Source organism: Rhea pennata, chromosome Z, assembly GCF_028389875.1.
Source record: "Rhea pennata isolate bPtePen1 chromosome Z, bPtePen1.pri, whole genome shotgun sequence".
In the NCBI taxonomy this organism is placed as follows: Eukaryota; Metazoa; Chordata; class Aves; order Rheiformes; family Rheidae; genus Rhea; species Rhea pennata.
This window is the reverse complement of record NC_084702.1, coordinates 33,609,042-33,626,906: the sequence shown is the minus strand read 5'-3', so window position 1 is coordinate 33,626,906 and position 17,865 is coordinate 33,609,042. Positions and strand designations below refer to the sequence as shown.

Below are 17,865 nucleotides of genomic sequence, written 5' to 3'. Positions count from 1 at the left end.
TTCCTGTGTTTTACCCTAATGACATTTAGGGTGGTGGGATCAAAGAAGCACTCCCTTAGTTTTGCTTCAAAGAAACACTGTAAAATGTAAAACATGAAATACGAACACGCTTTTTTGCCTCCTCTTCCCCTGCAAAACTCCTCCCTTTCTGCATGGGAAGCGGTGCTCTGAAAGGAGGTTGTTCCTCAAGCTTTTATGCTTAGTGACAACGTGTATACCCCTGTCACCTAACACTCCTAACAAGTCGTCAGAGCCCTCTTCGGGTTGACACAGTCAATTAGACCTTCTGTGTTAAACTGTTCTAGGCTGTCCCTCCAAAGAGTTTAAACTGAATTCACATTCCAGATAAAAAAAAATATGATAATGGATGAAACAGAATGTAACATCAGAAAAGGTCACGGCAGAGAACATTGTCACATAAATTCACGTCTTGGATATAGATTCTAACAGGATGAAACTATTGAAATCACAGCTTTGTATGGCAAAGACATCATTGGAAAACCAGCTCTATTCAACTTTACTTTCCATACACGTTTTTCTTACTGCCACAGAGCTCAGTTAAGAAAAAATCTGGACATGTAGAGGGCTTTGGGAATATAGTAGTGATGGCATGGGCCCTCTGGTATGCAAGGCATGGTGAAGATGACTCTTTAGCACAAATAAGATGACTAACTCTCTGTTCTTCTTCACACAAGTTTTACACTGAAGGGACATCACAGAAGTCACCTTGAGTCACATCTATTAAAAAATAATTTATATGATGGACATAGCTTTTAAAATATGGAATAGACCCGAAAACAAGGAAGTGGCACTCAGAGAAGAGAAAAATGTTCACATTTCAACTTAAATAGTATATTTCTCAAAGCTTAAAGTGAAATGAATTACCCAAAAAATGAGTGTCTAGGATTTGACCGCTTATTTTGTTTCCTGCGACATTTTGTCCGATAGTGGAAAGGAAGGCAGAAAACATGAAAGAAATATTAAAATATTAGCACATTACGAGGTACAGCTGTATAAATCTACGTATAGCATGTATTAAAGGACAGGCAATCTGGCTCACATAGAGTAACTCCTTTACTCGATGACTCAAATCCAAAATTAATCTTAGATCTAAAAGATACGACATCTGAAAAAGTGTGGTTAACATTCTTTCCCTATTAATTTTCATGTTGTGAGCCTCCCCAAAGGTGGAATTTGGCCAGGCCCAAAAGCAGAATGTCAAAATATCTCAATAGATTCTTCTCATGTCTCTAGAGTAAACAATTATACTTTTCTTTTTTAAAAAAAAAAAAAAAAAAAAGCTTTGTTTGCTTTTGTTTTACCTGTACTCAGCTTTTATGCATCTGCGTAGTTCTGATGAATCTGAAGAGGTGTGAGTGCTTGCCCAGATTTGAGATGGGCCCTACAAATTAAAGACGGATGTTGAATTCTAATGTTTTTACCATCAACGTAGTTAAAAGCAGGCATAAGCATCCTCGTTCGGGTTCCTTCGAAAAACTTCTGAGCTGAAGTTATCTTCACAGTTTGTGTCTGAATCTAATTTCAGATGAATGAGTGAACCTTCTTATCTGCTCAGCATTCAAACACAGACTGCACATACCAACAGCCTTTTCAAGACACCCCGGAGTATCTTGTTAAGAAATAACAAGGATTCCTAAAATTGCAAGACAGAGGCTCTTTACCAACACCTTTATTTCAATAAAGGAATCTAGAGAACTCGGAAAGCCTAAGCTGCTGGGACCTCCCCGTTAAGTTTCACAGGATCTTATTTTTCGGTTTTTGTCACTGCTGTAACGTTTTGGCATATCTTGGAAGGACACCGAACGACACCTTGACAGGACTTCAACTGCGTCTTTTCGAAGAACCTAGATCTGCTCCCATCATGGGGCACAACTCTGGAATACTCATTATGTTGTGATGATAGTATCTGCTAGGAGAAATATAAAACTATTGCATGGACAGCATACTTTTTGGGGCTGGGGGAAACTCTGAAATTAAACACTTGACAAATTTGAACTTATACCACACATTAGCAATGACAGGAAAGAAATGAAAGCTTTGCAACGTGCCATGAAGTAACGTAAGGCAGTATCAATAACAACAAAAATAGTTCTAAAAGAATCTCTCCGAAGGAGACGAAATAGAGAAAGGAGACTATTAGAAGTTTGTTCTTCTAGTAAATTAGATTATGGGATCAGTTAATGTTTCACTAAAGAGGAATAAATGAGATAAGCTCGTTTCATTCACTGAAACCAGTGTTTTTCCTAATAGTCACAAAAAGTTTAAAAATTCAATCCTGTCTTCTAAGTACTTGTTTTACCAACAATATTTTTGAGTGCCAACAACACAACAACTGTTATAAATTAGACTGAATTTACAAGATTGTATCATTGTCATACTGCTATGTTTAAGTAAGTGTTTATCCCATTCTATAAGTAATGGTCAAATAAGCATAGATATTAATCTTAAAAAAAAAAAAAAAAAAAAAAAACCCCAGAAACCCTTGTATTTTCAGTCAATAGAAAATGTCAGTATCTCTTTGAAAGGGAAGGTGACTCGACCCTTTGGAAAATATGTTTTCAAAGGTCTTTCCTTCCTCCTTAGAAACTATGCTCACAACTTTACAGATGCACAAGTTAGGGAAGCAGAATTAAACGATCAGACTCACTACACAGTGTGCAATTTTTTCATTCCCAAATGTGAAGACCACTCAGCTGTTTTTCTCCAAAATGTAACATGTTGTTCCTTAAAGTATATGGGTGTGTGCACAATTCAAACTGCTTCTAAAAGCTTCCTTGTGCTCCAGGGAAGAGGAGATCAGCCAATCTTTTGTCACATTTTCAGTATGAACAATGCCATCATATTTTTATAACACCAGGTAGTCTTTTATGCCCAGTCCTTCTGGAAATCCTGCTCCTTAAAGTGAATGTGAGTCTTGCCACTGACTAATCTATTTGAGATCTAGACTAGTATAATGTTGCAGCCATAAATTAATTTGCTCATTCTGGGCTACCCAAACATACGAATCTTTTTTGTTCTGTTTATCCTTCATTTACTGAATTGATGGCTATAATAAGACAACAACGTAATTAAAACTAACAGGATAAAATAACGACAAATACCATAACACAAAGCATGCATCAGAAAAAACAACATTTTTAGTAGATGCTGTACCTTGCCATTTTTATTCGTGATACAGTCATTCTACATGCTCAGTAAGATGATCAATAAGGCCAACCGAATCAAAGCATTTGTGAATTTTACTCTGGGTAAATCCTACACCAAAATGATCTTCTGCCTCTCAGTAGGCTTCAGATTTCATGCTGGAAGCAGAACAAGAACTTAAAGGATAACAGAGGCTAATAGTGAGGCTTGAATAGCTCACCTCTGGTCCTGCTGGCTGCTGTCCTCACACATCCAACACTGCACTTCCCACAGATCTGCCAAATCTGACACAACCTTAATCCTGTTACTATCCGCTTGTGACACCAGCATCTCTATAATTTAAGGATAACTATTACCAGCTGAAAGAAAGTGATCTTACACTGGATGTTTTACTGGAAGCTTCTGTTTCATCATTCCTGTCTTTTTTTTTTTTCCTCCTCTGTTTTAATGTCCACTGACTATGGAAAACGTGATTAGTGAAAATGCTTATAGAAAGACTTCTCTGTGATGCTGAGCTTTCTTTGTTTTCCACTGTGTATAGGTTAAAACCAAGAGACAGAAGTTCCCTCTAATTTTAAACCATCTAACAGGACATAACCTTTTCTAAAATGTTCTTTTCTACAGAAGTGATCATTACAAAGATTTTTGAGATAGTTGTGTCCCTATTTTCCTAAAAGGAATTAGAGAAAGGTTCAGGAAGTTTTGGGTAGATACACACGTCAAGACACATCTCTCTACAGGAAATGTATAGAAAACAATCTTTTTCTTCTCTATAAAAATCCATTTATTTTGACCTGATGCAAAAACATTAAATATTTTAATTCTGATTATACATCTCTGAATGAGTTTTGAATGCAATCATATGCTTGATCACTTGCTTTAAGAGCAAAGCTCAGTTCAACATAACTTGTGGAACCATGAGTGTCATAGCACGTGCTATCTGTGGAAGTATACCTGCACTTCCATATGTAATCTATTTCTGCTAAACTAGGTAACTTGCCAGAGTCCAACATTTTACAGGATACTCTAGACTCATTTGTGCTACTCTGACTGCTCCTTGATTCAAAACACTGAAACTCTGTATTAAAAGTTACAATGAAATTAATAGCTAGAGCCACTTCTATTGACGTCATTCAGGCTTTATGTTAAAGTTTTATTTAATAAAAGAATGCATAGTACAGAGAAGCCCTATTCTGAGGTAAGGACCTTGCACATCTGGAAGGACATAATATCTATTTTTTTTTAGGCTGTATGTGTGAAAGAAGTTGCATAAAATTTGCATATGATGTTCCTTTAATTATACTTGCACTCCGGCTAATTGTAACTGTTTTTACAAACGTCACATTTAAAAATCTGATATTTGTTGTATTAAACACTTGTACTTGCATGAATGATAAATTAAGTAAAGCTACATAATAAATAACGTCAACACAAAATGCTAGATGCTCTTCCAGTGTACTGAAAATACAAGAGAAAGATGAGAAGTGTCAACCATAAACTACATTTTTAAATTCTCTTTTTTACATGCACACCCAGAGAGAGTCCCAGCTCTGGTGGCAGTGCCTCAGCTGAGGCTAGTGCACTGCAAAATGACTTTCAGCATAGTATCTGCTGAAGCATGGCTGTTAAAATATACAGAGATAATAGAAAATGAATAAATAAGCTGTGCATTGAGCATATGACTAAAAAGTCCTCCGAGCCAGCCTGTTTTTTCTGTTTAATCTTTGCCCCTTTGCTGCTAGATGGTGTTCACATCCTCTTGTAGGAAAACGAGAAGGAAAAAGGAAATTAAAGAAATACAGTAAGCGGAGTGGGAAAGGGGAGTGTATTTAACCAGGAGGCACGAGCTGAGCCTGGAACGGCACCAGGACCCGCAAGCAGCGCAATGAGCAGCAGCTCCAGCCAAACACCTCTGGTGTCCCTGCACGCCCGTAGCTCCTTCTCCGGCACACGTCACACCCGGCGGCAGCACGAGCTCTCGTGAAAACACCGGGCGCTTCTGCCAGCCGACGGGTTCTGCTTCGGTGCTCGTCTCGCCCCTCTCTGAACCAAGACCGACCCGTTACCTGCACTTGCCTCAAGTATTAAGGATACAAGAGAGAGGAAGGAAAGGGTGCACCACAAACTGATCGCAACTGGGGCGGCCACAACAGACATCTCTCTCCAGCGGGATGTAAGTTGAAGCAAGCTGAGAAGACACGGGTAAGAATTTTATAAATGACTGACTACTGGCAGCTCATTTAACAAGTATGGCACACTATCTTGCCAAACATTTCTTTATCTGTTTCAGGAGAAATCTAGAACAGCAAGAAAAAAGGAGTAACTACGATACTGTTCAAACAATCTACACAGTGTCTGCAGGAGAAAATAAGAATCCTGCAGATACCATATTTTGCTCTAAAGCCTCACTATTATCAAGTAAAAAGCACTCACTTCAGTAAATGCGAAGCAGCTAAATGCTACTTTTCACCTCACGTTTCATTCTCTGATTTTCACTCTTCCACTTGCAGCACTAATTCACATCCCCGAATGCACGTCTCCACAGAGTTGACCCAGACTTCAACCCAGAATCACCAATAATGCAGCAGCATGTACAGGGGAAGTAAGATGGGATGAGGCACTATATAGACTCCAGTATTCTGTAATCTTCCACAGCATCTAAGTGCTGCAAGCAGTCTAATCAGTCACTACATCAGCTCAGAGAGCAAGGTTTCACCATCTGAGGCTCCTTCTGTACGTCGGAAAATAAGAACACAAAAAGCTTAAGACTCCCCTAACATAATGTGTACATGAGAGAGTCTGAACACCTGCGTCTCAATTTCTGGATCTTTGTCCTGTGCACTAAGCAGACAGCAATCCTTCCACCACATCTGGCAACTCCTTTTTAAATGCAGGAAATGTCTCTTTATCCTGTACCTATTTTTTGTGGTGCTCATAAGAGGTAACAACTGAAACCTTCATTCTTTAGTGCTTTCTAGACATTTTGGGGGAGTGTTTCTTTTTTTCCTGATGCTGACTACAGTTTGTCCTACTTGCTACCGAAGAAATAAGCTTGCAAGTGGAACTTGATATTGTCTAGAGCTGCCTAGAAAATGCAGAGTTCGATTTTGAAATCTGACTTCATTCCAAATAGAAACAAGCATTTCAAACTTCGTAAGGGAAAACTTCTGCCAAAAAACAACAACAACAACAACAACAAAAACAGAAAAAAAAAACCCTAGCAGTGTCAGCTGGAACATTTCATTTTGATAGAATTTGATTCAAAATTGTTTGCCTGTATCGAATTTTTCCTCTTCCTTCTGAAGCACAATTTGGGTAAAACTGCAGCCTCTTTCTTTAACGAAACCTTTACATTTCAGCAGAACTTCATCCAAAAATAAATCCACTGAAACCTCTCAGGTCAAGCTCCACTATTCTTCAGTCGACAAATTCAGCTTTTCCATCGTTCTTTGGTATCAAGTTCCTTTCACAGGGGGATACAGATAAACACCATGAACCCTACAGGAAAAAACTTACAGAAACAAGTAGGAGGGAAAGGACTGATTCCAGCAGAAGTGGAAAAATAAACCCAAGATTTGTCACAGCAGGTGTGAATGCTGCATCAAGAAACTGACTGACTTAGGCAGAAAAAAATTACATATAGGATTTTCAGTTTTAAGGTAAATTTCTCCAAAAGAACATGCCCACGATTTTTCATGTTTGGAAAGACTTTTCAAGCACAGAGCTTAAGTTATGTCAACACTCTGAAATGGAAAATATGATGAGATTATCCCATGTTTTTTCCCATAGTTATTTAATATAGCTGCCTTGAGTAAAAAAATAGCAGGGAAGACATGAGGCATAAGCCTCAGTATAAGCTTACTAACTAAATACATATTCCAGTATCTCCAGTTTTAGGAGTTGTTTAATTATGGAGAATAGAGCTGTGACCTCTTTCACTACGGTTGCTGCCAAAGTTAGGTTAGTTTAGTCTAGTATGTACCCCCATCTCACAGTCACAGCTTCAGCAGCAGCATAGACATGCCCTTGCTCACTAAATATGCATTTTTTTTTCTTTTTGCAGCACAAAGTGAGTAACTAAATATGGCTATTTACTCTTAAATTAGCCACAAATCCGTTGGCTACACGTGGTTCACCAACTATTTTTGCATCCACGGGAAACAAGTTTACACGCAGCCATTTTTCAGCACGCAGCAAGGAAGAAGTGTGATCTTTCTGAGGAATGAACCCTAATCATCCCCATCAACAACGACGTGCAACTGGAATCATTAGAAAGTGCTATAAGTAGAGCCTATGTTAAAAATTAAAATTGAATTAAACCTTAATTGAATTAATAATACTTAATTTAATTCAAATTTAAAGACCTTTAAAATTTAAGTGAAAAAAAGTGCTCGTGTTCCTGGAGATACTGAATAGTCTATTTATCTGATAAGATACTATAGATAGAAAGGTAAACTTTTCACTGTAATGTATAGCCACTACCTTTTTTGAAAGGTGTGATCTCTCGTTCGAAAGAGAAAGGCCCGTCTGTCATCACTCACAACATTTAACAACCAGCATTTTGTGTAGAGCACCAACCTTCGTTAGCTTACATATTCAGATCAACCCTTTTCAAATTAAGCTCCCTCCAGCTGCTGAACTGCCTTGAGTAATCGTTACAGAATTATTTGATTTTGCTGGGATTGCTCATTCTATTCGTCATTAATATTAAAAAAAAATTAAAAAAAAAAAGATGAAATGCAACCCAAAAGTAGCATTAGTCCATTTTTTTCAATTTTATGCATTTTTTTAATCTGAGAACTCCTATTTTTTAAAATACATACAGTGATCAGTGAAATTGCACTTCACAAGGCATTTATACTCCTTACATTAATAAATAAATAAATAAATAATGGGTCCATTCCTAGAGCTGAAACATTAGTAAACAAGAAGTCTGGTATTTGGGCAGGAGACAAGGGATTTAACCAGCGTCACCCAGAAACTCATAACAAGGAACTGAGTCTTATTTAGCTCTTTAGCCTTAGTCTAACATTAAAACCATAAAACTGTCCCACCTACTAAAACACTCAACCTAACACATAGCAGTTAAGTAACACAAAACAGAGTGAAAAGCATAAATTACATTGAAAAAGAAAAGAAAAGAAGAAGAAGGAAAAGAAGAAGAAGAAGAAGAAGAAGAAAGAAGAAGAAAGAAGAAGAAAGAAGAAGAAAGAAGAAGAAGAAGAAAGAAGATAGTTGTGTGACTTATCTCAGCCCAATGATCCAGCTTGCCTTCACCTGCCAAAATGCTGGTCTGCTCAAGCACGTTTTTGGGCTTTTCATCTTCCTTTTTAAGACATGACACTGCATAACCAGAGAATACATTTATATTTTTACATTTATATTTTTTACATTCTGAAACTCATAGTGTTTAAAAAGAAAATAAGAATGGATTAGTTTTTATGCTTACTGTGCTTGTGTATTTTTTTTTCAACTGTATAGTATTTTGAAACTGTGTTAACCTTCCTTACACCTTAAATTTTTAGGAAGTAAGCTCAAAAAGGACTTTGCTAAAGTATGAACAAAACAGGCTACTACTCAAAGGTTTTTGTATTAATAATACGTTTCTAAAGAAAAGTCACATTAGCGGAACATTGCACTAACAGTTAAGCACAGAAGCACTAAACAGCATGTGCGATCTATCCCTCATATCCACATATTCTATTTATTTTCCTCCTGTTTTCAAGTGCAACATTTTCTCATGCTTGCAAATCTCATAGGCTTTCCTGCTGCTCAAAATTCAACAAAAGCTCTCTCAGCTGCTTCAGTGCAAATTAGACGGACGTTAGATAAAATGCTTAAATAACAACTGGAGCAGAGACTGGAAATTAGCTCTCCTCTCTTCTGAGTCAGTCTCTCATCAGTAGGTGGGATAATTATGTTCACTCTTATTTTCCTTCAGTGTCTAAAGACTATTTAGCCATTAAACGTAACACAGACGTATATCCCGCACCCCGGGTGAGCCTTCCAGTTACCGATTTTTTGAAGAAAAGAGGAACTAGCAGTGGAAATGATGTGGGAGAAATTAGGAATAGCACCCTCTCCTGTGTGTTTTATGTGGTGCTTGGCTGTGTCTGCTCCTGGGGGTCAGAGACAAATTCCTTGGGATTCGGTGAAGTTGAAAGGCAAGGCAGGTGCTCAGGTGTCCACTGTATCAGGCTTTGGGATGCTCTAGGCAGTCTCAGAAACAGAATTCATTATCAGCAACTCAGAAGCACATGTCTTAACTCCTAGAAGCATAAAGTCCTGTTCTGATCATGCCTAGAATGGTACCATATAACCTACTTTAAAGTGACTTTAGTGCTAGGAAAAATACAGCAGTCAAGACAGAGGTACTTAGGGAAGAGGACAGTCGTACTATTCAGTTTTAAGGCCTCGAGCTTTTAGGTGCCTAATTTAAGCTCTTTATGCAGTAAGTGAATTCTCCAGAGAATGATTCAGATCACCTAAGATAGCTATTTACAGTAAGACATTGTGAACATCCATCCTGAAGTGAGTAGAAGGCAGGAATGAGGTATCTAATTCTTTGTAAGTCTGTAATATTTAGCTACTGTTAAAATAAAATCAGATGCCTAAATAGCTGATACACTTCTTGCCTTGATCTGTTTGTGTAGATTTCTACCATTGTGAAGGGAGGAAGCAGGAATAATTGCGCTTCACTTCTGTTTAAAAACTTAATATCAATTTGATGCTATAAAAGGACCTAAAAAATTGAACTCTTGCTAGAACTACTTCTCTTCAGATGCTTCCTGTTAAGATCTATTAGAACAGAATTATTTTTCACTCAACTTTTCCCAGAATAGCTCATGGTTGAAATACAGAACAGATTTCTGTAAATAACTGCAATATGATTTTCATACTACTCGGAGAAAAGCTGAGGCATTCATTAACTGTAAAAGGCAATTGAAGAATTTACCATCATGAACATTGTACTTCGCTTTTTTGGACTGTCAAAGAGAAAAACATATATCAATATCAAGGATTTCTGTGTCACAAGAAGCTAGCATTCATTCAATATCATTTATTGAGAAAATATTCTACCTACAATTGTAGTGTATTGGATAATTTCTTTTATACTTTCCAAGGTAAAATCAATTCTTTTTGATCTCTGTTGGGGAGAAAAATAACCTCCAGATCATATTTTCATTTGTGACTGATGCAAAATGTAAGTTTGCACAGTAAGGAAATGTATTCAAATCCTGGCTGCATTTAGCTTTCCAGAATTTTTGCTTAGTTTTAGTTTAAGAAGGCAGACTGGACACTTCTATATAAGCTATAATGACCATTTCCTGGTCATTAAACACTCCAAGTGCAAGTTCAGTGTGAGCACAAAACTAGCGAGTATATCTGGCAATTTAGGCCAAAATTTAAGACTCAGTTAATTGGTGCTTTATAAGGATGTAGATAGGCATTTGAAAATTTGATCTAATTTCAAATTGAGCTATATATATGCCTTATCCATAAGGTTCAATGTATTTAGGCATAAGCCTTCTATACAGAATGTTTATTATCAATAAGCATACCTAAATTCTTTCCAAAATTGATTCACTACTCTACAGTACGCATAAAAAATATTACAGAAAAAAAAAGCTTCATAAAAATGAGCAGCTGTGTATGAAGGGAAAGGATTGCGTTCAGGCCCCAACCTGCAGATCACTAGAAGCACTAAGCAGTAAAGCTGGTGTATATATCCCCTAGGGTGTCAGGAGGTGTGTGAAAGCTTGAAAGCCAACTCCTCCAGCACATCTTGTCTGATCCATTTTATATCATCCAGGCTGATTTCAGCTGAAATACTACCCCACTGAAGAATAATACCAGTGTCTTTAAATAACCCTATGGCCAGCCAGCCAGGACTGTGAAGGTATAACAATTCACAGCTCCTTCCCAGCTAGGCACCAGTATTTATCATGAGCAAGAACTAGGTCAAAACATAAATTCTACATGCCACTGGCTTTAGCCCAAGGGACTGAGATGACACGATCATATTAGAAACTCAGATTTCCAGAGCAAGCACCAGTGTAGATCCTGTGGCTGCAGATACAACCATGCAAACACTGGCTGCAGGTCTAATTACTAGAGTGAGGTCTCCACACAGCCTGAAGATGCATGTATTTTGGAGACAAACAGTATCACACTAGTGGAAAAAGGACATGCAGTGGATATATGCTAGTCATGTAGACACATACAGGAGAACACACAGTCCTGAGCATTTAGAGATCTTTCCTTCTGCGTATCAGGAAAGACAAGGAATCTCTGCTGGAGTTCTTGAAGAGGATCCCTTCCGTTCTCTCCTGGATGACAGAAGGACCGTAACATCTGTGGTCCCTTCTTAGAGGCGTGGTTCGGCAGACAGAGGAGAAGTCTGAATAAGCAGATCACCTCAGCAAGTGGTTTATACGGACCTCCACTCAGGCCGGGAATGGCATCAAGGATTGTATCTTTCTAAATAATAGTGTTAAACCAAAACAGAAAGAAAGAAAATTGCCAATAACAGTAAGGAAGACCACAGTCTTTCCTCAGCTGTTTTTTTACAGAAACCTGCTACTGGGAAAAAGAACTATTTAATCTAATTGTTTTGGTAGAGTGAAAGCTGTTCTGTAATATTACCTCTGATGGACTATTGCATATTTGTACTTCATCTTACTAGCTGACTAATGTTTTCTGAGGTTTTCTAAAGATATCCACAGTGGTATTGGCAATGTTTGAAGGAATTTAAACTCTGTAACATGGTGTACACAACGAGCTACCCACATGACACTCAGTATGGCTGCCCTCACACCCAGCACCCTCTTTCCAATTTTGAGGGTACCAGTTTCCCAATGGCCTGGTATGACTTCCAACAGAGTCTCGATAAAAAGGATCCTTTAGATTTAAATGAAGCTGAATTAGGGCCCAGATCATTCCCCACACCCAAGTGGGACCGTCACTGTTTGCCACATTTCTGCAGTACAACAAAGCTCTAACAGCTGAAATTTCAGGCCACAGGTCCAGGAATATTCAAGGAAAAAAAAAAAAAAAAAGGAAAGAAAGAGGCAAAGAGAATGTGACATCAAGTACAATAAATAAATTGCATTAGGAACATAAAAGGGGAAAGAAGAGGGAAAGAGAAAACCAATTGGTCTATATTTTCAGAAGAAAAACACTCCTGCCGCCTTCAACCAGAGAAAGAGAACATTGCAAAAATATCCTTATAAAACTATTTTGTGTCATAATGTCACATCTACTCAAATGTTATGGGCTGCCATTTTACAGCTGCAACTCGTGTTTGCAGGATAACACAGACATTTTTTGACATTGTTTTCCTTATAACAGAGAACTGGAGGCTATACCGCTCTGAGGGATGAAAACGTGTCCATGAATAGATTACAGACACACACATGCATCTAGATAGGTGCAAGACTATGGATCTGATATGGGAAAATAGATAAGAGATTTGGCAAAAATAGTCTGGAAAGAAAATGCTCCCTTCTGTGACACCCACTCTGCAGAAACAAAGTGTTTTCAGAGCTAATCACAAGGAATTTAGTTTTATCTATGCATCTAGTAAATAACCATAATGACCTCGTGCTCTGCAAGGGGGTATTTTTAAAACAGGCAACTGACAGCACCAATAGCATTAACCCCCCTGGTAATTACAGTGATCAAAAAAAAGAGAGAAAAATTGCAGGTTTCAGTGGGGAGAACTGCTGGTTAATTTGTTTACTCCCTGGGATGTGTTGAGGGATTAATTAACTAAATCATGGTGGTTTTTTAAAGGTCTTTGTGTTTCCTAGAAAATAATTAGTTGTTTCATTAAAAGAAAAAAAAAACTGAGGCACTGGATGGATGAATAAAGTTAAAAACATATAGACGTTATGATTTCAGGCTCGCGGTTTATTTAAGTGACCTGACTTCCTACAGCTACATTCACAGGATGATCATGAACAGCAGCGCTGCTGTGAAAACTGTTGTGCTGTTCACTTTGCTTTCACCCACAGCAACTTGCTCTGCATCTCAAAGGATGCCAATCCATCCGGAATCGCACCCGCTTGTCATTAAACTGTACTGCTGTTTGCTGCTCACAAAAAACTAGCTTTGCTCCCACAGAAATCAGATAAAAGCAGTGAGAGCAGATTTCTACCGAGATGCAAATACTCATACTACTGTGCCTCTAATTTATGCAGCTTCATATGAGCTTTCTCAGTATTTGTAAATTAAATTACCTATGCTCTGTCACCATAGCAAAATAGCCTGTGTTCACACTATAAACTGCTCTCTACTGCAAAACAGGGTGACAGCATTCAAATTGTGCCCTGTAATGATTCCTGAACCATATCTGAGGATTGCTTTGAAGAATTTCGGATGACAGGAGCCAAAAGCACATCAGCACTTGTTCTAGCAATTCAGCAGCATCTGCAAGTTTATTGCCTAAGATCAGTGCCCAGAAACATGCCTAGCATGTCTTAATTTACTAATAGTGGTATAATCTAGGAGTTTAAGAGCCCTGAGTTTCTTCTACATAGTTAATAGAACACTTCAGTTTCAATGAAATACTGTTAAGGATGTAGGCTGTGGAGATCAGAAGATCAGGAACCTTTCAACATTCAGCTCAGAAAGTTTACTTTGTCGAGTTTACTCTTTTGTATTAAATACCTAAAGGGGGAGAAAAAAGTAAAAGTCCCTTAAGGCACAGTTATGCAGACTATAAACCACAGGGAATCACCGTAAGAGGAAGTCTATGTAGCCAGAGGCCTCGTTATTTCATCATCAGCTTTGGTAGGTTAGGAGACCACTGCCCAACATTGTAAAAATCTGAGAGAAATGGTCAACTGAAAGGTATAAATAAAGAAAAAAAGGGAGGCAAGGTCAGAGGAACAGAAAGAGCTGAAGGGAAACATTGAAGACATGCATATAGCTATTTTATTATAGCTCCCCACTAAAAGCATAGGAGTAGAGAAGTGGTAGAAAGATTATCTGAGAATTCCTGGATAACATGGGTGTTCCTGGTTATTCCAGTTTATGCAATATTCATTTTGACAAGTATTTCTGCATCAGCTATCATGTACAGTATCTTTAAAACATTTCAGGGTATTCAGTCGAGAATATCTCATACTGTTTTTCATAGGACAGACACTAATTTACACAGTTTTCCATAGAACAAGGCATCTTCTAAGAGAAGCACCCACTACTTCTCCAAAATAAATGTACTAAGCCTTCCTTGTTCCATCCTTCATCCCTCAAAAGTCAATACTTTGTTCTTTAAATAATTGTTGTCATCTCTTCCTCATTCTCTATTTTTTCTTCTCTGTTTCCCATGTGTGTAGGTGTATGCGCGTGTGTTGTGTTTTTTTTCCTAAGGTCTAGTTTCAGCTGCTTGGGATTAAAGAAGATAGTGGGAATGGTAGAAGTATTCCTCTGAATATCTAGTCTAGAGTCATAATCCCACTGGCACCTACACTGTGTGGTTTAGAAGAGCCAAGATATCCTATGTGATGACTGCAAGGGTTCAGTTCAACAGCCTCTATACTCTCTTTCACACCATCCCTAAATAAGTTGGGTGCTTGGCATTTCTTTCCACCACAAGTTTTATCAGAGCAAGCCTTTAACCCTGCCATTAGGATGTGCAACTTGATGTTAAAACACTAAGGAACATTTGCTGATTTCTTGCTGATACTGTGTTATGTAGAGGGGGGGAAAATGTCTAAGATAGCTGACAGCTTCAGTGGACAATTCATTACATAAGGAACGGCACATTACACTATAAAGGCTACTGCAAGGATAAACTCCCTTGGGAGGAAGAGATCTAAAGAATAGAAACCTGCTTAGTAAAAATAGAATTTAAAAACAAAAGAGGTGGGAAAGCCCCTGTAAATTTTTCACATGGAGCAAAATATAAGATGTTTATTAGGAATGCTGTCATTTCCCAAAGACATGCTATAAAATGGAAATTGATTTGGAACGTGCGTTGAAGTGATATAGCTGCTATGAATACTGAAACATCTCTAAATCAAGTCTTGGAGAACCTATATTTGTGAGCATCACAAATGCTCACATTTGTGAGGTTCTTTTCAAGAGCCAATAACTTCCGAGACAAAACCAGCAGTGGTCAAACTTCAGCACAGTAGATAGCCATGGTGGTACCTCACTGGTCTTGCTGGATCATGCGGGAGGCCCTTGCCAAAGTTACTCTGCTATGGTAGGGAAGGAGAAGGGGGGTCTCTAGGGATCACTGTGCCCAAGTCCCATTCCAAAATGGACCTACGATGTTTTCAGACAGATGATTTCTGAGTCCTGACAGTACGGAGTAGTATTGCAGATATACAACACTGGTGACCAAAGTCCTTTTATTTTGCCGTTTGCTTGTGTAGAAATGAAGGAATCAACAAACTGGTATGCAGGCAAGCATCCATTCCCTTTCCCATCAACAGGACGGTTTGTTCAAGCCACATTGTAGGATCTCACTACAAGATATCATATATTTCACCAAAAATGCCAGAGACAGCTCCAAAGACAGTTATGAAGAAAAGAGTTACAAGCACTGAGCACCCACTATGCTGCTTCTTTAAGATTAAGACTACTGCTAAATCTTCCCTGATATGAGGTTCACACTCATTAAAATAAAAAAGCAACATGGCCACCATTATAAATCACCTTCTAATTTCTAATCTCAATATGATTTACCAATAGTTAGCGCTGCCCTGAATTTGCTGGCTCTGCAGTAGTCCCTTTATCCTGTGCTGCCATTTAGAGCAGAGCTGGACCTGTCTGAACATCACCTTTTAGTCACTCTGCCTGCAGGGAAACGCAGTGGTACACAAAGCTCTTGTGGCAGCTTTTCTCCACCATGAACGCCATATGGCAGGGCAATATTGATTTGAAGCAGATATTTTTAGATACATCCACACACCGACACGGTAAAAGGGGGCTGCAGTGGATATCTGACTAAATATTTAGTCTCTGATTCTAGAAATGAGCAGATGACATCCTTTCTAGAACCTCAGAGTAAATATTATTTTCACATCCGACTAAGGTCAAAGCTCTGGTTTCATTAGCTGGAAAAATAGAACAGCTGGAGGTTTTTTTTTTTTTTTTTTTTTTTTTTTTGGTGGTTGTTGTTGTTGTTTTTTCCCCTATGGAAAAGCTAAATTAACTTTCAAGTAGTTAACCAGCGGCTAAAAACTAAAAGGAAGAGCAGACTCAAATGGCACACCAGAAGCATAGCATTGTACACATTTTAGTAGGATTGTGTGAATTTCCTGAGCTTTTGCTCACATGCAAAGCGAGCAAGATGCTGCTGCAGAGCACTTATTTTAAATGCTTACTCTCCAGCATGGATGCGAAACAAGAGCAGCTGGAGAGACATCCACAAATCCCCCGGGGATGATTCATAGCCCCAGGCGATTGTCCTAATTTTGCAAGCTGAAATCTGGCCACATAGCAGGCTGCAACTGCTAAAATAATTACTGGAGCTGAATAGAGAGGATACATTTTCAAGCCAAACCATTTGGAGATGTTCAGGTTTGAAGAGAAAACCCAAACAGACATTTAACACTGGTTTTAGAACAGTTTTGTAATTAATTTAAAATGCATGTGTTTATTGAGTTATTTATGTGCTACAGACAAAGACTAAGGGCTTATAAAAACATGCAACTTTTGTATTTAAAATCCAGGCTTCTTAGAAACCATTCAAAGCCCTCTACTGTCAGTTGATTTATGTAAGCAAATGGTTGGGCTCAGACAGTGCACCATGAACTTTAACAGGGTGCAAGATGAATACAAGTGATTGCTTGTGTAGTTTAAACTACCAAATTAGAGCTTCAGCAAATGCTAAAGAACCCCATCACACTCCAGTTGTTGGTATGAGGATTCAAGGCTTCATAAAAATATTATTCCTACCCACATAAGAAAGAACACTCTGTTTATATATAAACAAAATGTAAAGTACTCCCTATACCATAAAGATACTACTTAACTGCTGGAGACTGTGAAAGGTCTACTATGATCATTGTCTGATCCCTTTTTTTAAAGGATAAGCACGACAGAAAAATAGCATTTCATAGACCTAGAATAACAATAAACTCTGGTTTCCTCTCTAAAAGTAAGGTGTGATTCTGAGCATTACTGAGTGATTATTACAGCTGCCATAAACTCAGTAAAAATTAGGATGTAATGCCAAATGGTACTCAATACTTGAAACTATCATGAACTTCCATGGGACTGTAACAGCTTTCAGGATCAATGAATAATGGTTATTTCTATGTATTAATATGTTATTTTGGCCATGGATGATATAGCATTATGAGAAGAGGTAAGACCTTCTACTGGACCATCTTGAAACAAAACTGAACAGGAGCATACTGAACAGGAGGACTTCCTGAGTCAGAAAGGCTGGAAACAGCTTTTTGGGGAAATAAAGGGGGAATGTGTGATTGCTGTTTTTATATTTGTTCATTAATTCATCTTTGGCCAACTTTGACAACTGTAAAAAACCAACAACAAAAACAACAATGAAAAACCCAGGCGGTGACTATAGCAACGAGAGAGCTATGCAGCACCTCTATATACCCCAAGGCTAGTGACCTACAGAGAAAGAAAGATCTTGTCATCTCCCAAAGGGAAGAACTCTGTCAGTCTCCTCCCTCCAACTGCAGTGTTAGATGCGTGGTATTTCCTCAAGTCACC

At 38.2% G+C, this 17,865-nt stretch overlaps 1 long non-coding RNA gene across 2 annotated transcripts in view; it reads right to left on the bottom strand.

Annotated features, from left to right (window-relative positions):
- LOC134153573 (uncharacterized) overlaps positions 1–17,865 on the bottom strand; it is a 71,774-nt gene that overhangs the window by 26,574 nt on the left and 27,335 nt on the right. The window contains exon 5 of one of the 2 annotated variants that reach the window (XR_009961170.1): positions 1,323–1,402. The exons of the other annotated variant lie outside the window; for it this stretch is intronic. This is a non-coding gene — a long non-coding RNA (uncharacterized LOC134153573). The remainder of the gene's footprint in view (positions 1–1,322; positions 1,403–17,865) is intronic. 2 annotated transcript variants of the gene reach the window in all.